Source organism: Canis aureus, chromosome 7, assembly GCF_053574225.1.
Source record: "Canis aureus isolate CA01 chromosome 7, VMU_Caureus_v.1.0, whole genome shotgun sequence".
Lineage (NCBI taxonomy): Eukaryota > Metazoa > Chordata > Mammalia > Carnivora > Canidae > Canis > Canis aureus.
Window position 1 is genome coordinate 26,307,976 of NC_135617.1, and position 24,198 is coordinate 26,332,173.

A 24,198-nucleotide genomic window follows, 5' to 3' on the forward strand; every position below is an offset into this window, starting at 1 on the left:
CATCCATGTTGTGTTTATCAACTGTTTTACTCTTTATTGCTGATCCTATTGTGTGCAGTATCACAGTTTGTTTCCCATTCACTTGATGAAAAAATCTGAGTTGTTTCCAGTTTTGAGCCATTACAAATAGAGCTGCTATAAATAATAATGTACATAAATTCTCATTTCTCTAGGGTAAATTCATAAGAGTGCAATGGCAGGATCATAAGGTAGTTACAGGTTTAGATTTTAATTTAATTAATTTATTTATTTGAGAGAGAGAGAATGAGCAGGGAGAGGGACACAGAGAGAGGGAGAAGCAGGCTTATCCCAGGACCCCAGGATCATGACTTGAGTTGAAGGAAGATGCTTAATTGACTGAACCACCCAGACACCCCACAGATTTAGCTTTTAAGAAGCTACTAAACTGTTTTCTAGAGTGACCATACCATTTACATTCCTATAAGCATTATATGAATGATCCAGTTTCCATGTACTCTTATGGGCATTTGGTGTTGTCACTATTTTAATTTTAGCAATTCTGACAAACATGTAGGGATTCTGATTGTGGTTTTTATTTTATTTTATTTTATTTTATTTTATTTTATTTTATTTTATTTTATTTTATTTTATATTTTATTTTATTATTTATTTGAGAGAAAGAGAGAAAGAGAGAGTGAGTGCCAGCAGGGACAGGGGCAATGGGAGAAGGAGAGAATCCCAAGCAGACTCCTTACTGAGTGGGGAGCCCAATGTGGGGCTCTATCTCACGACCCTGAGATCATGACCTGAGCTGAAGTCAAGAGCTGGTCTCTTAACTGACTGAACTTCCCAGGTGCCCCTGATTGTGATTTTAATTAGATTTTCCCTAATGACTAAAGATATTAAATATCTTTTCATGTGCTTATTTGCCATATGTGTATCCTCTTCAGTTAAATGTCTCTTCATGTCTTTTGTCTATTGTCTAATTGGATTTTTTTTTTTACTATTGTATTTTGAGAGTTTTTATGTATTCTAGATACTGGTCTTATCAGATATTTGCTTGTAAATGTTCTTTCTTACTCTGACAGGTCTTTTCATCCTCCTAATATTTTCATTATGAGGGTAAAACTCATTTTGATGGAATCCAATTGATCCATTTTTCCTTTTATGGATGATACTTTTGGTGTCTAAGAATTTTTTTCCTAGCCCTGGATCTTGAAGATTTTCTCCCACCTTTTAAAATAAAAGTTTAATGATTGTATGTTTATATTATAGTCCATGATAAATTGAGTTTCTGTGTACAGTGTGAGGTCTAAGTTCAACTTTTTTTTCTATCTGCAAATGTCCAATTGCTCCAGCACCATTTATTAAAAAGGCTACATTTCTTCCATTGAATTGCTTTTACATCTTTGTCAAAACTCAGCTGGGCATATTGATGTGAGTCTATTTCTGAGTTTCTATTATGTTGCATTATCTGCTTTTTGAGATATTTTTGAACATTTTTAGAATTTCACTTTGATTCTTGTATAGCAATTTTGAGAATGTATCTCTTTATATAGCTTTTTTTGTGGTCACTGTAGGTATTATGTTGTATCTATTAGTACTACTTGTGTCATCATTTTAACTAGTTGAAAAGAATTATAGATATCTTAAAATGACTTATGTTCCTCTATCTTTCACTATTTATAATTGTTAAGATATTTCCTCTGCATACATTTAGAATTTTTGTTTCAATCATCAAACATTGGAGCACCTGGGTGGCTCAGTTGTTGAGCATCTACCATTGGCTCAGTCATGATCCTGAAGTCCTGGGATTGAGTCCTGCATTGAGCTCCCCACAAGGAGCCTGCTTCTCCCTCTGCCTATGTCTCTTCCCCTCTCTCTGTGGCTCTCATGAATAAATATATAAATAAATCTTTAAAAAAATCATCAAACATAACTAGAAATCTCAAGAGCAGAAGGAAAGTCTATTGTATTCATCCTTATTTTCACTTACAGTGTTTATTCTTTCTTCCTGATGTTCCAAGTTTCTTTCTTTTAATGTTTTCTTTCAGTTTAGAGTTTCCTTTGGTATTCTTTAAGGGGAATTTCTGCTTACAAAAATCTTAATTCTCCTTCATTTGAGAAATGCTGGTTTCCCCTTCATTCCTGAAGGATATTTTTGCTAAAATGGGATTAGAAGTTGACAGTTATTTTCTTTCAACATGTGAAAAAATATTGTGCCCCTTTATTCTTCACGGTTTCTGATGAGAAATCTGCTATTATTTGAATTGTTCGCCTATTATAGGTGAGATTTTATTCTTCTCTCACTATTTTCAAGGTTTTTTCCTTTGTGTTCAGTTTCATAAGTTTGACTATGCTGTGTTTTGGCATGAATTTCTTTGAGTTTATTCTGTTTAGATACGCTCAGCTTCTTGAATCTGTTGGTTTATGTCTCCTGCCATATTTGAGAAGTTAAAACCATTGTTTCTCTAAGAACCTTTTCAGCCTACCCTCTTTCACCTCTCCTTTCTGGAACTCTGATGATATGAAGATAAGTTCTTTTGTTATTATCCCACAAGTCCCTGAAGCTCTGTTTATTTCTTTTCAACCCAGTTTCTCTCTATTATTCAGACTGGGTAATTTCTCATTTCTAGTTCATGGATTTTTTTCTCCTACATTCTACTGTTAAACTTGTCTATTGGCTTTTTTTTTGCAATTTAAAAATAATTTTTAGTTTTAAAATTTCCACTTGATTTTTCTTAATATCTTCTGTTTTTATGCTGATGTTTTCTGTTTTTTTAAATGAATGTCCATAAATGCTCATTTAAGTATTTTTTTTTTATCATAGCTACTTTAAAATCTTTGACAGATAAATCAAACATCTCTCTCATCTCTGCTGACATCAATGTACTCCAAAAGGCAGTCGGCCTTTCTTTTGGCTACTAGAAAGTGAACTCTAAACCCTTAGTATTCCATGTCTGATAATGTGTCTTTTCCTGAGGGCTTTGATCACTGGAGAGTCTTACAATGTGATTTGTGATAGAGATTTTGGGCCACATGGCATCAGTTCCATCACTGACAGGCCTAGAGGCTAATAGTCAACCATATAGGCAGTATGTTATTGAGCAGCAATATAAATTCTGTAGAGCAAAGACTCAGTTATGAGCTTCCCTGGTTGATGATACTTGCATATTGTCACATGTCAATGCCAGGAGAGTAATGTTATCCTGACTTTATGGGGAGAGACATGGGAAATTCTGCATTTGGTACTTTTCCTGCACTCTGCCATATGTGCTTCTTCTCTTGGCTGATTTTAATATGTATTCCTTCCCTATAATAAATCATAGCTATGAATTTAACAACTTTCAGTGAGTTCTATGAATCCTTTTAGTGAACATTCAAATCTGAGGGCAATTTTAGTAACTTTCTACACTTGTAGTCCATGTCAGAAGTAAGGATAGTCTTTCAGATGGCTAACAGACACATGAAATGATGCTCAACATCACTCATCATCAGGGAAATACAAATCAAAACCATAATGAGATATCACCTTATGCCTGTCAGAATGGCTAAAATTAATACAAGAAACAACAGGTGTTGGTGAGGTTGCAGAGAAAGGAGAACCCTCTGGCACTGTTGGTGGGAATACAAGCTGGTGTAACCATTCTGTAGAACAGTTTGGAGGTTCCTCAAAAAGTTAAAAATAGAACTAGCCTACAATCCAGCAATTATACTACTAGGTATTTACCCAAAGCTACAAAAATATAGATTTGAAGGGGTACATGTATCCTGATGTTTATAGTAGCATTGTTAACAATAACCAAACTATGGAGAGAGCCCAAGTGCCCAAAGACTGGTGGATAAAGAAGATTCAGTATATGTATGTAATATATATATAATGGAATATTATTCAGCCATCAAAATTAGTGAAAATCTTAAATTTGCAACGTGGGTGGAGCTAGAGTGTATCATGCTAAGTGAAATAAGTCAGTTAAAGACAAATACCGTATGATCTCACTCAAATGTAGAATTTAAGAAAAAAAGAAAACAGAGACCATATGGGAAGGGAGAAAAGAAAAAAAAAGGAGAGAGGGAGGGAGGTGGCTGGGGGATGAGCTAGATACATGATGAGTTTTAAAGAAGACACTTGTGATGAGCACTGGATGTTGTATATAAGTGATAAATCACTGAATTCTACTCCAGAAACCAATATTGCACTGTATTTAACTAACAACATTTAAATAAAAAAAAAGTAAAGATAGTCTTATGTAGACTGTTTCCTCTAACTTTGCACTTGATAAAAACTCCCACAGCATCTATTGATCATCTCTCTCTCTCTTTCTCTCTCTTTTTTTTTAAGATTTCATTTATTTATTTGACAGAGAGAAAGAGAGCACAAACAGGGGAAGGAGCAGGTAGAGGGACAGACAGACTCCCTGCTGAGCAAGGAGCCCAGTGTAGGGCGCAATCCCAGAACCCTGGGATCATGACCTGAGCTGAAAGCAGAGGCTTAACCAGCTGAACCACCTGGACACCCCGATCATCCTTTTTTTTATATATTAAAATTGAGATGGTCCTTGTTATTTGTATGATGAAACTTTTTTATTGCAACCTGAACATTTTGGATTTTACATTATGAAATGCTGCATCTTATTTAAACCTTCTCTTTTAGATGGCTTCCTCTAACCCAGCTGGTGAGGGAATGGGTGCACTGCTTATCTTGTTACTGTCAGGTAGAGGCAGAAGTCCAGGTTCTCACTGTACTCCATTGACACTCAAGCTGGGGGAAAGCTCCTCATAACTGCTATAGGCAGTCAGAATTTCAGCTCACCTGTAACTTCCAATGATACTGCTGTGGTGGGAGGGTAGCTTTGTTATTCAACCGGGGTAAGAATACTGTTTGTCTTCTCCTCTAAACCTCTTCTCCTAGAAAGTGGGGGAGGAACAGAGAGGCCTGTCAAGTGATCTTCACTGGTACTACAGTTGGTGGGGTTCTGGTTATGACCTGACTGCCTACTCCACATCTCTGATACCTCTCCAACAGGGAAGTTAGGGCATCTCTTTATAGCTTTTCAAGGATGGAAGTCAAGGCTTCCCACTCAGTTTTTGCTGTTGTGGGTGGGGGCAGAGTCACAGTTTTTTTTCCCGTGGTGTTTGGCAGTAGAACAATTATTGCCTGAAGTTTTGTTTTGCTAGGTTGCTCCTTTATTAGTCTTTTGGCTAGGAAGAGCAAGAGTGTAGTGGGTTTTTATCTGGCTGTGCATTTGTCTGTCTTTGATATTTCTGGTTTTCTGGCTTCTTCAGTTCCATGTCCATGATACATAAAGCCAGAGAAAACCCAGAGAACCAGATAACTCACCACCATGTTGTTTCTTAGGTCCCAAGGTCCCTATGGTCTGTCTCCTTCTGTCCAATTTTCAGCGTTCTTATTTGTTTTACATAGAATATCAGGATTTTTACTTAGTACGAGGAATAGGGAAAAAAGTATGCCTACTCTTTCTTCTGGAAGCAGAAGCTCTACTCAATACAATTTTTAACTCTGCTATTTTGTCTGCTATTGAGACTTCTTAACTTATCTTGCTCCCTTTTCTGAGTTCTATCTCTTTTTCCCTCCTATCATGTACAGAATTCTTACCAGCTTAATGTATCATCATAGCATTCCCCCAGTTTGTATTAGTTTGACCTGGGTTAAGTTATGAGGGTCTTACTATTCTTCCAGAGGCATCAAAGAGAAAATTATTATCTTGGAATTGCATATGCTTTGCAATGAACTCTTGAGGGTTTGTTTAAAATCTTCTTTTGGTTCATTAATTAAATTGGAAACTTCAAAATGTATACTAACATCCTACTTTTAATTTTTGGCAATATAGCAAGAAAACTGAAGTCTTAGTTTCCTTTATTTAAATACAAAAATACATTAATCCAATTCTGTAAAAATAAAAACATCTAAAGGCACTTAAGGATGTTAAGAAATATGATCTAAATTGAAATAATATTCAAGGGCTGCCTGGGCAACTCAGTTGGTTAAGCATCTGCCTTCAGCTCAGGTCATGATCTGGGGGTCCTGGGATTGGGATTGAGCTCCGCATCAGGCACTCTGCTCAGTGGAGAACCTGCTTCTCCCTCTTCCTCTGCTCCCTTCCCCACTCCTTTACCTCAGTCACTCTCTCTCGAATAAATAAATAAAATCTTTAAAAAGATAATATTCAATTAGATTTATACTATTGCTTTAAAAAATGTGTCAGATATTTTACATTAAGCTTTACCCAGAAAGTTGTTTTAGAAACTATTATATTATATTATATAGATATATATTTTTAGATTACTATCGGGCTTTCACTAAAGCCAATTCATAAAAGATTCTAGTTTTTAATAACTTTTAACATACTCTTATCATAATACTAATTTTATTAGCAATTTCATATTTATATCACATTTAAATAAGCTTTATGATTTAATCTTAATGTAGAAACTAAACTTTCTGTGAAATTTACATGTATCATGGCTTCAAATGCTCAGTGATGCATTCTGTAGTAACTATAATCATTATCACAGAGAAAAACATTAAATTATTGTTCTTTAGAATTAATGTTAAATGTAAATCTCTTCTTATACATTACTTTAAAATCACATTTTAAATTTTAAAAGACATTGTATGTATAAATCCAAATTTAGAATATATTTTGTAGAAAAAAAATAAATGTTTGTATCATGATTTACTGAAATATGGGGATAGTTGGGTCTTATCCCACCTCTTTGATTGGTTTATAATACAGACTTTTCTATTTGCTTATATTAAAGTGACAGGAGTTTTTTTTGTTTTTTTTTTTAATTTTTATTTATTTATGATAGTCACAGAGAGAGAGAGAGAGAGAGGCAGAGACACAGGCAGAGGGAGAAGCAGGCTCCATGCACCGGGAGCCCGACGTGGGATTCGATCCCGGGTCTCCAGGATCGCGCCCTGGGCCAAAGGCAGGCGCCAAACCGCTGTGCCACCCAGGGATCCCTAAAGTGACAGGAGTTTTGTTGGTTGGGTGGTTGGTTAGTTGGTCTTAAGACTATGAAGCAAAAGAGTATAATTTGTTTAAAAACACAGTTACATGTGATACACTTTTAGCATGCAAGCATGTTCATAGATTACCAAGTCTCTTTGGCCAAACATACACACAAATGGGTAACAAGATTCAAACAATGTCCTTTATATTTCTACCATATAAGCTTTAACTTTTTAATTTATATTATTCCTTCATAATTTATTTCTTTAATAAATTAGAACTTCATGACATCAACCAATCGGTTTAGTATTTTTCCAAACATATAATCTATTTTGAGATCCCAAAATATTTGAACATGATTTTAAAGTCTACAAACAGGGCAGCCGGGGTGGCTCAGCAGTTTAGTGCTGCCTTCAGCCCAGGGCCTGATCCTGGAGACCTGGGATCCAGTCCCGAATCTGGCTCCTTGCATGGAGCTCGCTTCTCCCTCTGCCTGTGTCTCTGCCTCTCTCTCTCTCTCTCTCTGTATCTCTCATGAATAAATAAATGAAATCTTAAAAAAAAAAAGTCCACAAACATATATGTTTATATGATTTATGGGACTTTACCATAGATAAACAAAGATATTATCTCATATGTTAACCGGAGGTTTTTTATAGTTAGGCATATTTTTCATTTTTTGATTTAATACCTTTTTCTAGATTAGTGTTCCTTATTTCAAATGGAGCCACACATTTCTATCCCATGGACTAGCCATGCCCTGGATTTAAACTAAAGACTTACTTATTCATTCTGTAACGTAACTAACATAAGTTTGCTTCTTAGTGAGCTTCATAGACTACACTGATAGAATTGTCCCACAAAAGAAACTTAATTTGCAGCAACTAAGAAGAAGATCATGAGGAAGAACTTCCAGAGCCATGACTTCCTGAGAAAGAGTGAGTGGGTTTCTTCTATTTGGGGTTAAGGTGAATATTCAGAAAAGGGAGTTTTATCATTGCATGTGGAGGTACATATAAGATTGTGCATGCCTATGTAGGAACCATAGCTATACAAGCATCATGTTATGTTAATGAGGATTGTGCTCCTCCTTGGGTGGAGACTTTAACATTATAATGAGGAAGAGGTAACTATCTGTCTTTTCCTAGTCCATCTGTGCCTGTGTGAGTCTATAGTGCAGCTAAACTGGTCTAGGCCACTGGAGCTCTTCTTTGTTGCCTCTAAAAGAAGTTAACATTTCTGTGAAAAGATGGGTCAGTGGGAGTCTTGCTGGTGACAGTTTTTACCTCATTAACCTCATGAACCCAATGTTTCAATCCTGCAAAAGCAACTCAAAATGTACATTAGGTCAATGTTTACTTTTGAAATAGCACTGGGAGTTTCACCATTGATTTACTGTCTCTGATATGGTTAGGCTATTTTGTGTCCTCATAGAGACTATTAGTTTTTGCATTCCCTTTGTTCCCTTAAACTCCTTAACTACTGAGGTGTTTGCATTTCTTTGTACTTCTGACACCTTCTAGGAAGTTCCACAAGAAGTGTATTAGGACTAGTAGGAACTGGTAAGGCATAGATCATGGAAGAATGGGAAGCAGGTGGATAGATGGGGACATAAAATGATTATCTTGTGTCCAAAAGCTATGTCTACTCTTTCTTTCTCTGGGGACCTCTAACTCTTTCTGCTAAAAATTCTAATTTGTAATTAGTTTCTAGCCATTCAAATATACTCTGTAGTAGCTACAATAAATGCTACTGTTTTTGGAAAGGCTATGGAGAAGATTGCCTTTGCTTTTAGGATTATTTAACTTACCAATTTATGAATTAAACCTCTATTTTGTTATTATGCTTGTAAGTTCAACTTACAAATCTTGTGTTTGCAAGTCTAGCAGTATTTAAAAATTGCTTTAAGGAGGTTTTAATTAGTACTTGGTCCTTTTTACAAATGTATTCAATCTAGCATGTATAAACAAACCATACTGCGTCTACAAATTTAAAACATATTTGATCTCCTTCTCAAGTACTATGACTGAGAATAAATATCATCCTCCTCAATATGAATCCCAACCAGCAACTTTCCTTTAGTACCACTGTCATTAAGTAATGAAGTCAGAAATTGTCTTCTCTAGCCTATATCTCTGTGATAAATTCAAGCTTTCTGCCCCCCCCCCCTTTTTCCCCAGAATTAATTGCAGAGGTAAGCTAATTTGCAATACACCAAATCATCTGAGAGGTTTCTCCTTCCTTAATGAGATAATTTAACCAAGCCAAACATCTTTCTCTGTTCACTGGACAAATTCCTTCTTGATGGATTTTAACTTGTGTATAAACTGTGTCTTCTTCACTTAGTAACTTCACTCCCCTGCAAATCCCTGTAATTACTTAATCTTTAAATATTTTGTTTTAAGTAGGCTCCACACTCAATGTGGGGCTTGAAATCATACCCTGAGATTAATATGTGCATGCTCTATGGACTGGGCCAGCCCGGTGCCTGACTACTCTTTAAATTGTCAGTGATCTGCTGCCTTGCCTGGTTGGGGGCTAAAAGGAGATGTAATCAAACCAATATGAGTTCACTCCTTGGTGAGTGAAAAACTGCACCAGGTTGAGTTGTCAAAGAAAACTTATTTACAGCAAATAAGATGATCACAGATAATGGCTTCCAAAGCTGTGACTCCCTGGAGAGAAGGTGAATGGGTTCCTTTTGTTTAGGGTTAGAATAAATATCAGAGAGGGAAGCCTTGTCCTTGTATGTAGAGGTGGGCATAAGGTCATGCATATGCTTAAGGAAACATGCCTATACACATATTGTATGTTATGTAAATGAGGCTGAAGCTCCTCTTTGCACAGAGATTTTAGTATTATTTTTTTAAAGATTTATTTATTTATTTGAGAGAGAGACACACAGAACATGAGCAGGGGGAGGGGCAAGGGAGAGGGAGAGAGAGGGAGAGAAGCAGACTCCTCACTGAGCTCAAAGCCTACATGGGGCTCCATCCTAGGAACCCAAGATCACTACCTGAGCTGAAACCAAGAGTCAGATGTCAATAGACTGGGCCGCTCAGGTGCCCCAGAGATTTTAGTATTATAGTGACATAAAGGTAGTTGTCGGTCATTCCAGAGGTCACTGTATGGTCCATCTGTGCAGGCATAAGTCAGGTGGGCTTCACTCAAAAGGTCTGGGTAGTCTGGGCCAGCAGAAGGTCTTGTCAGGGCAGTTGTCATCACCTGAGGGATGGTTTTGAGTTTCATTCACCTGAGTTAAGAAGTAAGCCTGAAAGGGCTTAAGGAAAAATATAAGACAAAGGTTAGTGAGTGTAAACAGGAGGGCAGTGAATGCAAGGTCTTATGTCAGGAATCTAGCTGTTGACAGAGACAGTTCTCTATTAATCACTTGAGCTACTTTCACTTATAATTTTCATATTTTTCCAAATATTGATAAGCATCCTATCACCATCATGGCAACAATATTTTTCTCTATTTTACTTCCTACAATACGTATGCCGAGATAAATATGAAGTAGGAGAGGTAATAACAGTCTCCCTCCCTCAATTTAGACCATCTTGCTGCTCCTGCTGTTCTAATTTTTCACCAGCAGATCACCAAGATCTGTTTTGAATAGCCCCCAGAGTTCCTTCTGTCTACTTTTATACAACATATGCATTTAGATGAACATGGGAACAAGTCCATGCTGTTTTCTCATCCTCAAATTTTTCCTTCTAGAAAAGATATTTGTGTCTTGCTTTTACTTAACAATCCATGTAAATGCCACCATACTTTCTGGGCCACATTTTACAACTGATTTGAGCTAATTTGGTTGTTTACAATTATTTGGGGTTTGGGGGGGCCTTTCATAGAAATAGATGAGGATTATAGGGCTCCTCCCTACAACTATCTCCCTCCCAGGGAACAGTGAAGTCAGACTCAAACAGAATTTTGCCACATATGCAACTATTTACTATCACTTAGGTGCAAAAACAGTCATAGAAACCACTGTAAACACTTTCCTTTTTAGATATTCCAACCACACCTTGAATGAAATGTTTAATGTTTATTCAAAAAAAGGAAAAGAAAAGAAAAGCTTGGATTCTGCTAATAGGTGTCAGAACTCTGAATCAGGAATGGATACAGTACCCTTTGGAATCAAGTCTCAAATGCTATTCTGAAGAGTATAAAACTTCTGGGCTTATTAGATTCTTACATCCTGTTTATAGAAAAAAATAAGCTGTGTCACTAAAATAATTTATATATATTTATAACATATTTATATATTCTCCTAATGAAATTTTACTAATGCAAATCTTTGACTAATGTCTATTAGGTTAATAAACAAAATCTTTGTTACTGGTCAGAAACCAAGAGAGCTGAGCCCTGGAAGCTTTTTTTTTTTTTTTTTTTTTTTGTCCTGGAGGTTTTGGATTAAACTCTATATAATCCTCCTCCCTGGAGTGTGTTTTCCCAATTAAGACAATAACTACCCCCAGAGTATATAGATTAAAATCACATCTCTCTCTCCCTCTCTCTTTCTTTGTCTCATAAACACATGCATACATGCACACATAGAGCATTATATCTATGCTTAAGTATTTTATTTTATTTTTTCTAAGTTTTTATTTAAATTCCAGTTAACATACAATGTAATATTAGTTTCTGCGACTTATCACTTACAAACAACACCTGGTACTCATCACAAGTGCCCTCCTTGATTCCCATCACCTATTATACCCATTCACCTGCCCACCTTCCCTCTGTTTACCATCAGTTTGTTCTCCATAGTTAAGAGTCTCTTTCTTGGTTTTCCTTTCTCTCTCTTTTTTTTCCTTCCTATTTTCATTTGTTTTGGTTCTTGAATTCCACATATGAGTGAAATCATATGGTATTTGTCTTTCTCTCAAATCTGTTCCCTAAATAACAGCAGGAGTGCTTTTCTTCAAGCACAATAATGATTATACAGAGATCTAATGACCTAATGATCATACAGAGATCTAAGCTCTAGTTGCATATATAAACATATAAAATAAATACATACATAGTGTACAATTCCATAATAAGAATGTTAAGTGAAAAAAACAAATCATTTAAGAATATGTGCAATCTAATTCCATTTTAAAGTCAAAAAAGGCAAACCCAAATATATACGTATATTTCTTTTTAAATAAACTTATTAAGAAACTATTAACATAATTTACTAAACATAAAACTATACAACCTGAGGAATTTTCAGAGTGAACACAGCCACCACCACACTGGTTAAGAAATAAAATATTACTAGCACCTCAGAAATATTTCTTTGTACCCCTTGCCAATCAGGCATTCTTCTCTCCTCTTAGATGTAACTAACTATATGATTTCAAATATAATAGATTTCTCTGTTTTGCACATGATGTAAATAGAATCATATGGTATTTATTCTTTTATATCTGATTTCTTTTAAACAACTTTACATTTGTAGCTTTTAAATTTCACATATGAATTAAATCGTATGGTATTTGTCTTTCTCTGACTGACTCATTTCACTTAGCATAATATTCTCTAGCTCCCTCCACATCATTGCAAATGCCAAGTTTTCATTCTATTTATGGCTGAGTAATATTCTATTATACATATATATACCACATCTTTATCCTACCCTTAGTCAATGGATGTTTGGGCTCTTTCTATAACTTGGCTATTGTTGATAATGCTGCTATAAACATTGGGGTTGCATTGAAGTATTTTAAAGTAAATGTTGAGATTTCAATAAGAAAAAAAGGAACAATATTGGTGAAGGCTGAGCAAGGCAAATCAAACATTATTTTGAGAGAAGACCATGAGGACATGGAGGACTTCTGATTCTACCATGCTAGAGGAGCAGAGCTTGGGAGACAAGGTTAGGCTAGATTCTGGTGAATATGGAGAATCAGACTGAAAATCTGGACTTGACCTGAAAGGGCATCTGTTCTCCCCAGAACTTAGGTTGAGTAATCATTTATTCATTCAACCAATAACTACTGAACATTGCCTGTAAATCAGAAGCAGTATTGGGCATGGAGCATTCACAAAATAAGTAAGCTCTTCATTGGCAAGGGAGGAGAAAGGAATTACAGTAATTGGACCCTTCTTTGTGCTAGTCTGTGTGTTACATGCTTGAATGTATTATCTCATTTAATTATTATAAAAACTTCATGATATTTTATGTATGTATGTATGTATTTATTTATTTATTTAAGAGAGAAAGAGGGTGCAGATGAGGGTGGGGGGAGGGGAAGAGGGACAAGAGAGAATTCTAAGCAGCATGCCAGCATGGAGCCTGGCATGGGGCTTGATCCCACAACCCTAAGATCATGACCTGGGCCAAAATCAAAAGTCAGATGCTTAACTGAATGAACCACCCAGGCACTCTGAGATTTGATTCATTATTATTATTACTTTATAATTATCTGAAATTAAAGGTCAGATAGGTAAAGTACCTTGCCCTAAATCCCAGGTATTCAATAGTGCTGTAGGCATTTGAATTTAATTCTCAATCCAAATATCTGATAATACATCAAGTAAACGTGGGGGTATTTGGGTGGCTCAGTGGGTGAGCATCTGCCTTTGGCTCAGGCTGTGATTCCAGAGTCCTGAGATCAAGTCTCACATCAGGCTCCCCAAAGGGAGCCTGCTTCTCCCTCTGCCTATGTCTCTGCCTCTCTCTGTGTCTCTCGTGAGTAAATAAATAAAATCTAAATAATAATAATAATAATAATAATAATTAATAATACATCTCCCCCGCAAACCCAAACAAACCAAAAAGCAAAAAAACCAAAGTCATTTAATTTGGGTAATTGCTTAAGATAATATTATACTAGCAAGAATGACATAATTCAGTTCTCTAATGTGTCACTCTTTAAGAACCAGCTGCCAAAGGGCTATAGCAAATCTGAACAGGCAAGAGGATCCCCAGTGTTACTCTCTGACAGAGAACAGAGAAATACAAATTTGCCAAGTGGTTTTATCCAACAGTAATCAACACATATGTGTTTGTCACTTTTGAATTCAAAGACCATTTTTGTATGCATTCCTTCTTTTAATCCTCACAAAAATCCTCCTATAGAATACATATATAACAATACATAATATAAAAATATTTATAATTTTAATTGATATATCCATCTACCTATATAATTTTACAGATGTGGAAATTGAGATGTAGAGAAATTAAATCATACTGCTATCAGGCCCATCAGGCTATAAAGTTCTCCTGGTTTTCATCAATAATTTTTCCACCTCACCACAGCTGTGCTGTTATATGCATTAAAACACTTCCAAAATTATACCTAGCTCTCTATCTTAATCATTTAAGTTAGGCTATATCTAAACTATCTTAAATCCTGTAATTATCTGAATTTTTAATAGCTCCTGGGAAAATTCCCAATGTTAAAATTCATGAATGTTAAAAATAAAAAAGAAAACCAGAAATAACTGATATATCTCAGACTTCAGTTCAATGACACTTTTTTCTTTTCCTTTCCATTGGAAAACTATTTGAAATGAAAATTCGTCTGCAATATAAAGTATTTATGAAAATATTTAGTGTCCAATACATAGTAGGTTTTAGATAAACATTTATCAAACAATTGATCGCCTTCCAGGATTTTTAAGTAAACTGTATCCTTTAATAAGAAAGTAATATTTCCTTGAAGTTGACATCCTCCCTTTAGACAACAATGGATTCCACTCAAGTTTTTGAAAAACTATTGTCTTAGATAAGAATAACCTCTTGAAATATGTTTAAGTCTTAGCTAATGTATTTTTTATGGAAAAAGCAATGACCTTTTAACTTGGTCTACATTGAATATTTTCAAATTCTAAATTAGTGGAATCTGATTATTTAAAAAAAACATTTTATTCTCCCTCACAATACAGTTTAAATGAATGTTTTTCAAAGTGTGATTTATAGGGCTCCTTGGGGGGAAAAGTTTCTGTGCTGAAACACATTTGTGAAATTCTCAACTAAAGGATACATTTAATATTTAATCTATTTAAGATTTTCAGGACTTCACAGAACCTTGATTATAGGTTATTTTATTCTCTGAAAGAGGGTTCTAGTATGAAGAATTTCTTTAATGTGTTTTCCTGCAAGTGTTTCAAGTAGAGAATGTTGCAGAGATGTTGTGCTCTTCTTAGGGCCCTGACACTATTTTCCCACAAGATTCCTTACAACTCATTTTGGTGATATTCCTTCTTCCTTTATCTTAATTCCAAAATTGTATCCATTGCAAAATACGTTTATTCTAAATTGACACTTGTTCATTATCTTAGTTGCCTCCCGAAGCTAGACTCTGAGAAAAGGATGGAATGGATACAGTTTATTTAGGGGTACAGATATCATCAGGGGACTGGTGTGAATGATTTAGAGAAGCACAGACAGCCATTAAGGGACATGCAATTAAACGAGCTCCTATAGTGGACAAGGAAAACTTGATCCTCAAAGGGAGCTCTGGAAATTTACCTCAGAATTATCCCAGCAGAAGGGCAAGAGAGGTAGGGTATTTAGTCCCTCATACCACTAGTTTCTGTTAAGGGCCCTGAGGTGATATTAATTTCTTAATTTGGAATCATTTCTGGCCCTCAGCAAGCAGGCAAATTAGTTTCTGATAGCCTAAGGCAACTCTTTAACAAAGATACAAGATTAGATTTTTGGAAAAAAGTCAGACTGACATCATAGCAATACAAAGGGAATTCCAGGGGACACAGGCTGAGGAACCACAGCATCTGTCAAAATCAGGAAAGAAGTGTTAAGCAACGTTTGAGATGGTAGCTGCTCCATCAGCATGGGTGTTTGAATGACTAGGATTAGCAGAGCAGCCTATTGATTGGAAAGAAAGCAAAAAATCTTTGTTGTTTGAAATCACTGAAATTTTATGTTATTGACATTACTTTATTGTTATTGAGCATTACCTAGTTTATACTGACTGATACACCTGAACTGCTTGAATCTATTTTCTATGTTAATAAATCTGTAACCAGAATGATTTCCCTTTGTGGGGGCAAAGTTTATGGACCATTACAGAAAATAATGGAAATAATCTTCCCTAAAGATAGGTCACCATTGTCTTTCTACTCATGAAATGAAGGAGAATTTTTTAAGTAATATAGTGCCTAATTTCAGAGATGAAATATTTGTGTTTGGGGCACACAAATTTAGTCTGTCTAAATAATATCACCACGCTTATTTCAGACAGGTCATTAATTTGTTTCATAATAAGACTAAAATATTGAGACCATAATTTTACATTTTATTTTTTAATTTATTTCTTCTTCAGTGATTATTATGATAAATATCTGAAATTTAATTATAATTATGTAGGATGACATCTTCGGGCATTTTAATCTATAGATAAATCAAAATAAAGGACTGACTTATAGAAAAATATCAATATGTTTATTAATGAAAGAAAGAAACTTTTTTTTTTTTTAATCCTACTGGTAATGACTACTAGACTAGTAATGACTACTAGGCTGGATAATTAAAAAATATGGATTTTTAGGGTCAGAGAGAACTGGATTCCAATCCTGACTTCCTGTGAAGCCTTGAGCAAGTTACGTGAACTCTTAAATCATAGTCCTTTCATCTATAAAATGAGCATAAAAATAAATCAGAGGTTTGTTGTGAGAATTCTGTTAACTGAGGAATATTAAGCACCTAGCATAGAATCGAATACAGAGAAATCTCTGGAAGACATAAGCTAGTTTATTTTCATCATGGATTCAGTTTTTATTTTTGTCTCTTACATTCTTATTTATTACTTTATAATCTATATCCAGTTAAAACACATTTTTGCTATTTAAACTGTTTCCCTATTTATACCCAGATACAGGGGGAAAATGTCTATTTGATAATACTCCAAAGGAAGAGGCAATTGATTCTAGGTCACAAGAATCAAGGCCAATGCACCAATTATTGTCTGTCTGAGGGAGAATATACTTGGCTTTCCCCTTTTAAGGATTTCTGTCAATATCACTCAAGGAGTGACTGGTAGGTTGGGATATAGAGGCTAAATTCCAACTTCTAATATATTTTGAGTTTAATAATCCTTTTTTCTTTCTGAAGGATGGAAGTTTAATCAGAATATCCAAAACTGAGGAAATCATGTACTTCATCATTTATACAATACCCTACTCTGGAGAAACTGCCTTAGATTTTTTTTTTTTTTTTTTGCCTTAGATTTTTTAAGTATCTTCTTTTAGAAACAGCTGTACTATTTAGGATCCACAGCACTGCAAACCCTGGGAAATATCATTGCCCCATTATCTGGGACTGAGGTATCCAACAGTGACATAGTAACGGATGAGAAGAAAGCTAGCCCAGTGTGATGGCTGAAGCTGCAGCTTTCATCTGCTGCCAAATGCTGATGATCTAAGGAGTACTTTGGATATACCTGTCAGACATTTTTCCTGCACAAGAGTCTTTATACACCAGACATTCCGTTCTTTGCCCTACTCCCAAAGATCCTTTTGGTGATATGGATATTTTACCTGGTCTTGGATGTTATCTTGCCTCAAAGATGAAACAGAATAACTGGCCTGTATTTTAACTGAATCTACCAACCAATAATTATCTATTGGAGCAACATGTTCTTAGACATTCAGATACAGGATAGGCAGAAGAAAGCAGAAAATGATTTAGTCAAGTCCAATGCAGGGCAGTCAGAGTGCTATACAGCCATAAAGGGCAGCAGAGGGATGTGTGTCTTGAGAGGAGAAGGAGGGAGAAGCCAGACTATTAAAATAAAGTAGCTTGATACCCAAGTCTAGCTAAAATGGGACTCAAGCTCTGACTCCCTACTTGCCTGTCTAGGTGCTGTGGTTACAGAGGTATGAGCAGAGTAAAAGACTGTGGCCAGGGCTGGCTTTCTTCAGAGTAGGAGGATGAGGGCTGTGAGCATTTATTATCTATGAGTGGTGCTAAAAGCAATGTGCTCTCTCCCCACCAACCTTAGGGCATATCAAGCGTACTTAATTTTCTTCGTGTTTTTCCAAAGGTCTTTGCTCCTCACTCCTTTATGTTTCTAGACAATTAAAAAAAAAAAAAAAAAACAGAAGTGAATGTTTATTCAGTATAAGAAATTCCAAGTAAATTACAAATTGTAAAAATTTGATAAATTCCACAGGGTCCTAAAGCCCAAAATAATAACAAATTACTTTTATTACTTGTCAGATCTAACTCCACAATATTTTTACTTATATTTTTTGGCTGAATAAATCCTCAGTCACTTTTTTCTGACAAATATTTTTGCATTCTTTCCATTTTTAATTTATTATTTTTAAAATTTATTCCAAAGTTTTGAATTTGTTTGATACAGATTTTTCATAATGTACCAGTGTCCTAGAACTTGAAAGATAAACAACAAAACAAAACTGGAAAACCTAACACAAAATATTTTTCAATACGAACAGCATACTGTCCTTTAATTTACTTATCTTTTGATGTAATAACCTTGCTTTCTACAAAGAATTGAGAAGTCTATACACAGAATGAAAGGAAGAGGAAAATATAACAATTTTATTGCAACTTTAATGAGTTTTTACTCCGTATTTGGGGCTAAGTGGTAGATTTTATTTCAACAGAAATTATTTACTTACTGTTAGAATAAAGGCTGTCTGCCTCCAGAGAACAACACTGCTTTCTCCCTTCTAGTTCTCAATTTTTGCAATTCTCAGAGTTATCTCTTAACCCTTATCTTCTGAACTGCCCATTTCCTCTAGATGTTCTTCTAACTTCTTTGCCTCAACCTGCCCTCTTGATTCCAGTTTATTGATGAGTCCTAAAGCCTTTATTACGGCTGTCACAGCAGGAGCAACAAGGCACTGTAACCATCATCACAGGCCTATGCAAATTTTCCCTTCTCTATCTTACACAACAGGACTCTTTTCATGTCAAACATTTCAGAGAAAAATGCTTGACTTGTTTTGGGGCTAATTTTTTGGTCATAAAAGGCAGAGGATAAAATCTACATGAAAACACTATTTTGTATGATTAAAGACTGATTTTTTTAATTTTTTATTTTCAATCCTCAGGATGATCCTCCAGCTTGAGTTTCTGTGGTAGGCTTCTACCACATTTTTGTTTAGGTCTGGAAGATGTTACCTAACCCCAGGAAATCTGCCTTTGTTGCTACTATATAGTCTGCTCAGGAAGATGTTTATGAAGCTTCTCCATTAAAGGTATATGTCCCTAGGGGCACCTGGGTTGGACCAAGAGTCAGTTGGTTAAGCATCTGACTCTTGACCTCAGCTCAGGTCTTTATCTTAGGGTTGTGAGTTTAAGCCCTGTATAATGCCTCTTTCTCTCACTCTCTCTCTAAACACTAAAAACATAGGTGCCTGAGTTCCTGCAGGGAAACTTACCTGTTGCTTCCTAGTATCATTAACACTTTAAAAAAAAAAAAAAAAAAGGTGGAGAGGCAGCATGGTCGGTTAAACGCCAAACTCTTGGTTTCAGCTCAGGTGATGATCTCAGAGTGGTGGAATTGAGCCCTGTGGTGGGCTCACAATCAGTGTGGAATCTGCTTAGTATTTTCTCTCCCTCTCCCTCTGCTCCTCCCTCTCCTCCTCCTCCTCCTCCTTCTCTCTCTCTCTCTCTCTCTTTCAAATAAATAAATAAATAAATCTTAAAAAATATAAAACGGACATCCATTGAATGCTTTTTGAGGCAGGGTTCCCTGTCAGGTCTGCTCACATTTCTCAGCTTGCAGTTTAAAGAACTGTGATGGGCTTCAAAAACAACGGGCAGTAGATAAACTTTTCCTATTTCTCTCACAAAGTACAACTAAAAAACTCTGGACATTATATATCAAACATGTATAAGAAGGTGAAAAGAGATGGAGAGGGGAAGGAAGCCTAGCTAGAGGTCTTGGGATGTGAAGAATGTCATACTGGTAAGTTTTCTGGGTCTCTGTTTTACCTCCTATATCCCAGACCTGGAACCAAAGAAGTCAACAATCTGAAATGCCAGTGCCATAGCCAAAAGAAAAAAAAAGCCTCTGTACAACCTGCTTTCTCTAGCCAAAAGATCAGGAAAGGAGCAACCTAGCAAGACAGAAAACCTTTAGAAATCAATAACTGCTGAGTCCTGTTGAACACCACAGAAAAAACTGTAGCTCTAGCCCTGCCCACATCAGCAAAGGCCAAGTGGGGAGCTCATATTTCCACCTTTTTAAGGTTGTTATAAGGTGTAGCAACATCCACACACATGTAGTGTCACAGAAGCCCATGTAGACAGCTGGGACTTTCACCGTATCAGCCTGTAACAAACCCTTCTCCCCTCAGTGCTAGTAGTTATTTGTCACTATCTGACAGTAATGAGGATCCCTCCCACTCTGTGCTGGGATATTGTCAGGGAAGTAGGGGAACATCAGGACTTTCACCACTGTCCACTGATAACAAGCTCTCCCTTCAATACAGACCACATGGGGAGCCTGAATACCCACCCCCTTGCAACAAAAATGAGGAACTCCCCTTTTTCAGGTATCAACAGAGGATAAGTAGGGAACCTAAACTTCTGCTTCTCCCTGGAGATAATGTGACAATGTCTCAACTTTTCCTTCCAAAATAGTGTCAAAAAATAACAGTTGAAACAGAAGTTTTAAGTGAGATTTAGGTTCTTGTAACACAATACTCTAAATGTCCAGATTTCAGTTGAAAATCCTCATTATACCAAGAGCCAGGAACATCTCCAACTGAGTGAAAACGGGCAAGCAATAGATGCCAGCATTGTGATGACAGGGATGCTAGAATTATCTGTCAAAGATTTTTAAAGTAGCTATAATAAAATTCCTTCAGTGAGCAATAGCAAACACACTGGAAATAAATAGTAAAAAACAGAAAGCCCCAGCAAGGAAATAGAGAGTAAAGAAATAAAGAAATAAGAAATATAAAAAGAAAATTAAATGGATTTTTTAGAACTGAACAATGCAACAACTGATATAAAAACTGCAATTGGTGAGCTGAACAGTGGAATGGAGAAGGCAGAGGATAGTATAAGTAAAACAGAAGTTAAAACAATAAAAATTACCTAATCTAAATGACAGAGGAAAAAACAGACTGAGAAGGGAAGGAAGGAAGAAAGAAGGAAGGAAATAGGAAGAGAGGGAGGAGGGAAGGAAGAGAAAAAAAAGAAGAGAGCCTCAGGAGCCCATAGGACTACAACAAAAAAATCTAACATTAATGTCATTGGAGTTCTGAAAACACACGCCTCAAAAAAACTTGAAGAAATAATTGATGAAAATTTGTAAAATTTGGCAGAGACATAAACCTACTGATTCAAGACGCTGAGCAAACTCTACACAGAATAAACTCAAAGAAATATGCCAAGATACATTATAATTAAAATTCTGAAAACTAAAGACAAATTAAAAAAAATTGGAGGCAGCTAGAGAGAAAGAATACTCTACTTATAGAGAAGAATAATAGAAATCCACCAGATTTCTCATCAGAAACCATAAGGCCAAGAATATGGCATACTGTTATTTAAGTACTGAAAGGAAAAAACTCTCAACCTCTCAATCCTGTATCTGGAAAAACACCCTACAGGGATGAAAGGGAAATCAAGACATTCTCAGATAAAAGACTAGTAGTATGAGAATTTGTCACAAGCAGACCTACCCTAAAATAATGGCAAAGGAAATTCCATAAACAGAAAGGAAACAATAAAAAAAGAAAAAAAGGAAAAAGGAAACTTGGAATATCAGGAAAGATGAAAGTAGGCAGTAGCAAAAAATATATGAAAGTACAATAGGATTCTCTTCTCCTCTTGAGTTTTCTAAATTATGTGTGGCAATTGAAGCATAATTATAACACTATAATTAAATATAACATAATTATAACACTATATAATTAAGTATATCATAATTAGAACACTTTTGTTTTTTTTACTGAAGTTCGATTTGCCAACATATAGTATAACACCCAGAGCTCATCCCATCAAGTGTCCACAAGTGTTCCCTCCTCACTGGGTGATGGACACTGAGGAGGGAACACTGTGGTTTTAACTGTATGTAGAGGAAATATTTAAGACAATTTTATTATAAATGAGAATGGGTACACGGATGAAAATGGAGGTAAGATTTCTATACTTCACTCAAACCAGTAAAATGAATGACACCAATAGTTTAGAGACTTATATATATATATATGATAACAGAGCAATCACTAAAAAAAGCTATAAATGAAATGTACCTAGAAAAAGACAAGTGCCATAAAAGCAAGCAGAGAAAGAGTTTGATAAAGAGCAAAAATTAATGAAATTGAAAACAGGAAAATCATTAATAAAATAAATAAAACAAGGAGTTGGTACTTTGAAAGATCAAAAATCAGCAAACTCTTAACAAGACTAACAGAAAAAGGTGTGAAGGCACAAATTGCCAATATGGAGAATGAAATAATATCACTACAAACCCTGAACACATAAAAAAGATAACAAAGGACTACTCTGAAGAATCCTGTACACATACATTTGACAATTTAGATAAAATGAACCAATTCCTTGAAAAAGATAAATTGCCGTATTTACCCACGATGACGTATGTAATTTGAATAGCACTGACATCATTAAGAACGTTGAATTCATAATTTTAAAACTCGAAAAAAGTAATCTCTAAGCCCAGATGATTTCTCTAAAATATTCTACCAAACATTTAAAGAATTGACACCAACTGAAGACAATATCTTTCAGAAAATAGAAGAGAACCTTTCCTAACTCATTTTATTAAGCTAGTATTACCTTGATAGCAAAATCAGAGAGACAGCAGAGACAGACAGACAGACACACACACACACACACACACACACACACACACACTACAGACCATTATCACTCATGAATATAGGTGTAAAAAACCTTAACAAAATATTAGAAAATAAAATTCAGCAATATGTAAAAATAATAATACACCATAATCAGTTGGGGTTCATTCCAGAGATGCAAGGCTGCTTCAATATCTGAAAATCAATAAATGGTTTTTACTATATTAACAGGCTAAAGAAAAAAATTATATACCTTATCAATTAGTGGCAAAAGAGCATTTGACAAAATTCAATGTTCATTCATGATAAAACCTCTGAGGAAAAATAGAAATGGAGAGAAACTTCTTCAACTTTTTTTAAAAAGATTTTATTTATTTATTCATGACAGACACAGAGAGATATGCAGAGACATAGGAAGAGGGAGAAGCAGGCTCCCCTTGGAGAGCCTGATGGGGCGCTCAATCCCTGGACTGAGGATCATGCCCTGAGCCAAAGGCAGATGCTCAGCTGCAGTTCCTCCTACTTGTGCTCTCTGGCTCTCTCTCTCTCTGTCAAATTATCTCAAAAAAAGTTTAATTAAAAAAAAAAGAAATGATATGCCATCATACAGAATAAAGCAACAATGGACACTCAACATTAAACGTACATTCTGGTAGGATATTCTCTGTTTTTCATACATGCTGTCACACACACACATACATGCACACACACACACACATGTATGATACCGGTTCCCTGTGAATAGATTTTAATTCCTACTCAAAATTTTCTGTGAATCTCTTGACAATTTTCCATTTGACTTTCCATTTGACTATCTATTCATTGATATAGTCAAAATAAAAGCAAACTTGTTGTCTGCCCTTAGATTAGAACCAAGGTATCTTCTTTCCTTGGTAATAATTCTTATAATCTTTTTATTAAATGTACCCGAAAATAGGTGAAAGGTATATTTATTTGTAGACTGTTCATTTGCAGTCTGGGAGAGAAAATAAGAGAACTGTGCTACTGCTTGGCTTCCAGCCCATCTCAGCTTCTGACCTGAGACACTGATTTCCATCTGGATGACAATCCTCCCTCCCAATGGGGAGGAGCATTCCTAAATGCTCTGTAAATCCCATCCCATCAGTGCTGGGCCACTGTCCCCACAATCCCAATGGCCCTCTTTGCTTCCAAACATGTTATGGGCTGTGTCTCCCGCTGGCCTCTAGGACCACACAATTGCTCGCTGTCACAGGAGCCCTATTACAGCAGATGAGGCCTCAGGTTCTTTCCAACCCTAAATGTTCAGGATTTAGTGAGAGCAGCTGCTGTTTTTCTCTCTTTCCTCAATTGCTCTGCTCTGCCAGCACACTAGAAACTTAAATTTTGCCTTCTCAGTAATGACTTCATTCGTCCTGTTTTGGTCTGACCTGGGTTCTGTTTCTGGCATTGCCATGTATTCACTATACTATGTGACTAGAGGGAAACATACAGTTTCTCTTGGCAACAAGTTCTC

General features: G+C 35.7%; 1 long non-coding RNA gene across 1 annotated transcript in view; it reads left to right on the forward strand.

Moving 5' to 3' along the window:
• LOC144317166 (uncharacterized) overlaps window positions 1-24,198 on the forward strand; it is a 67,476-nt gene that overhangs the window by 39,167 nt on the left and 4,111 nt on the right. The window lies entirely within an intron of this gene.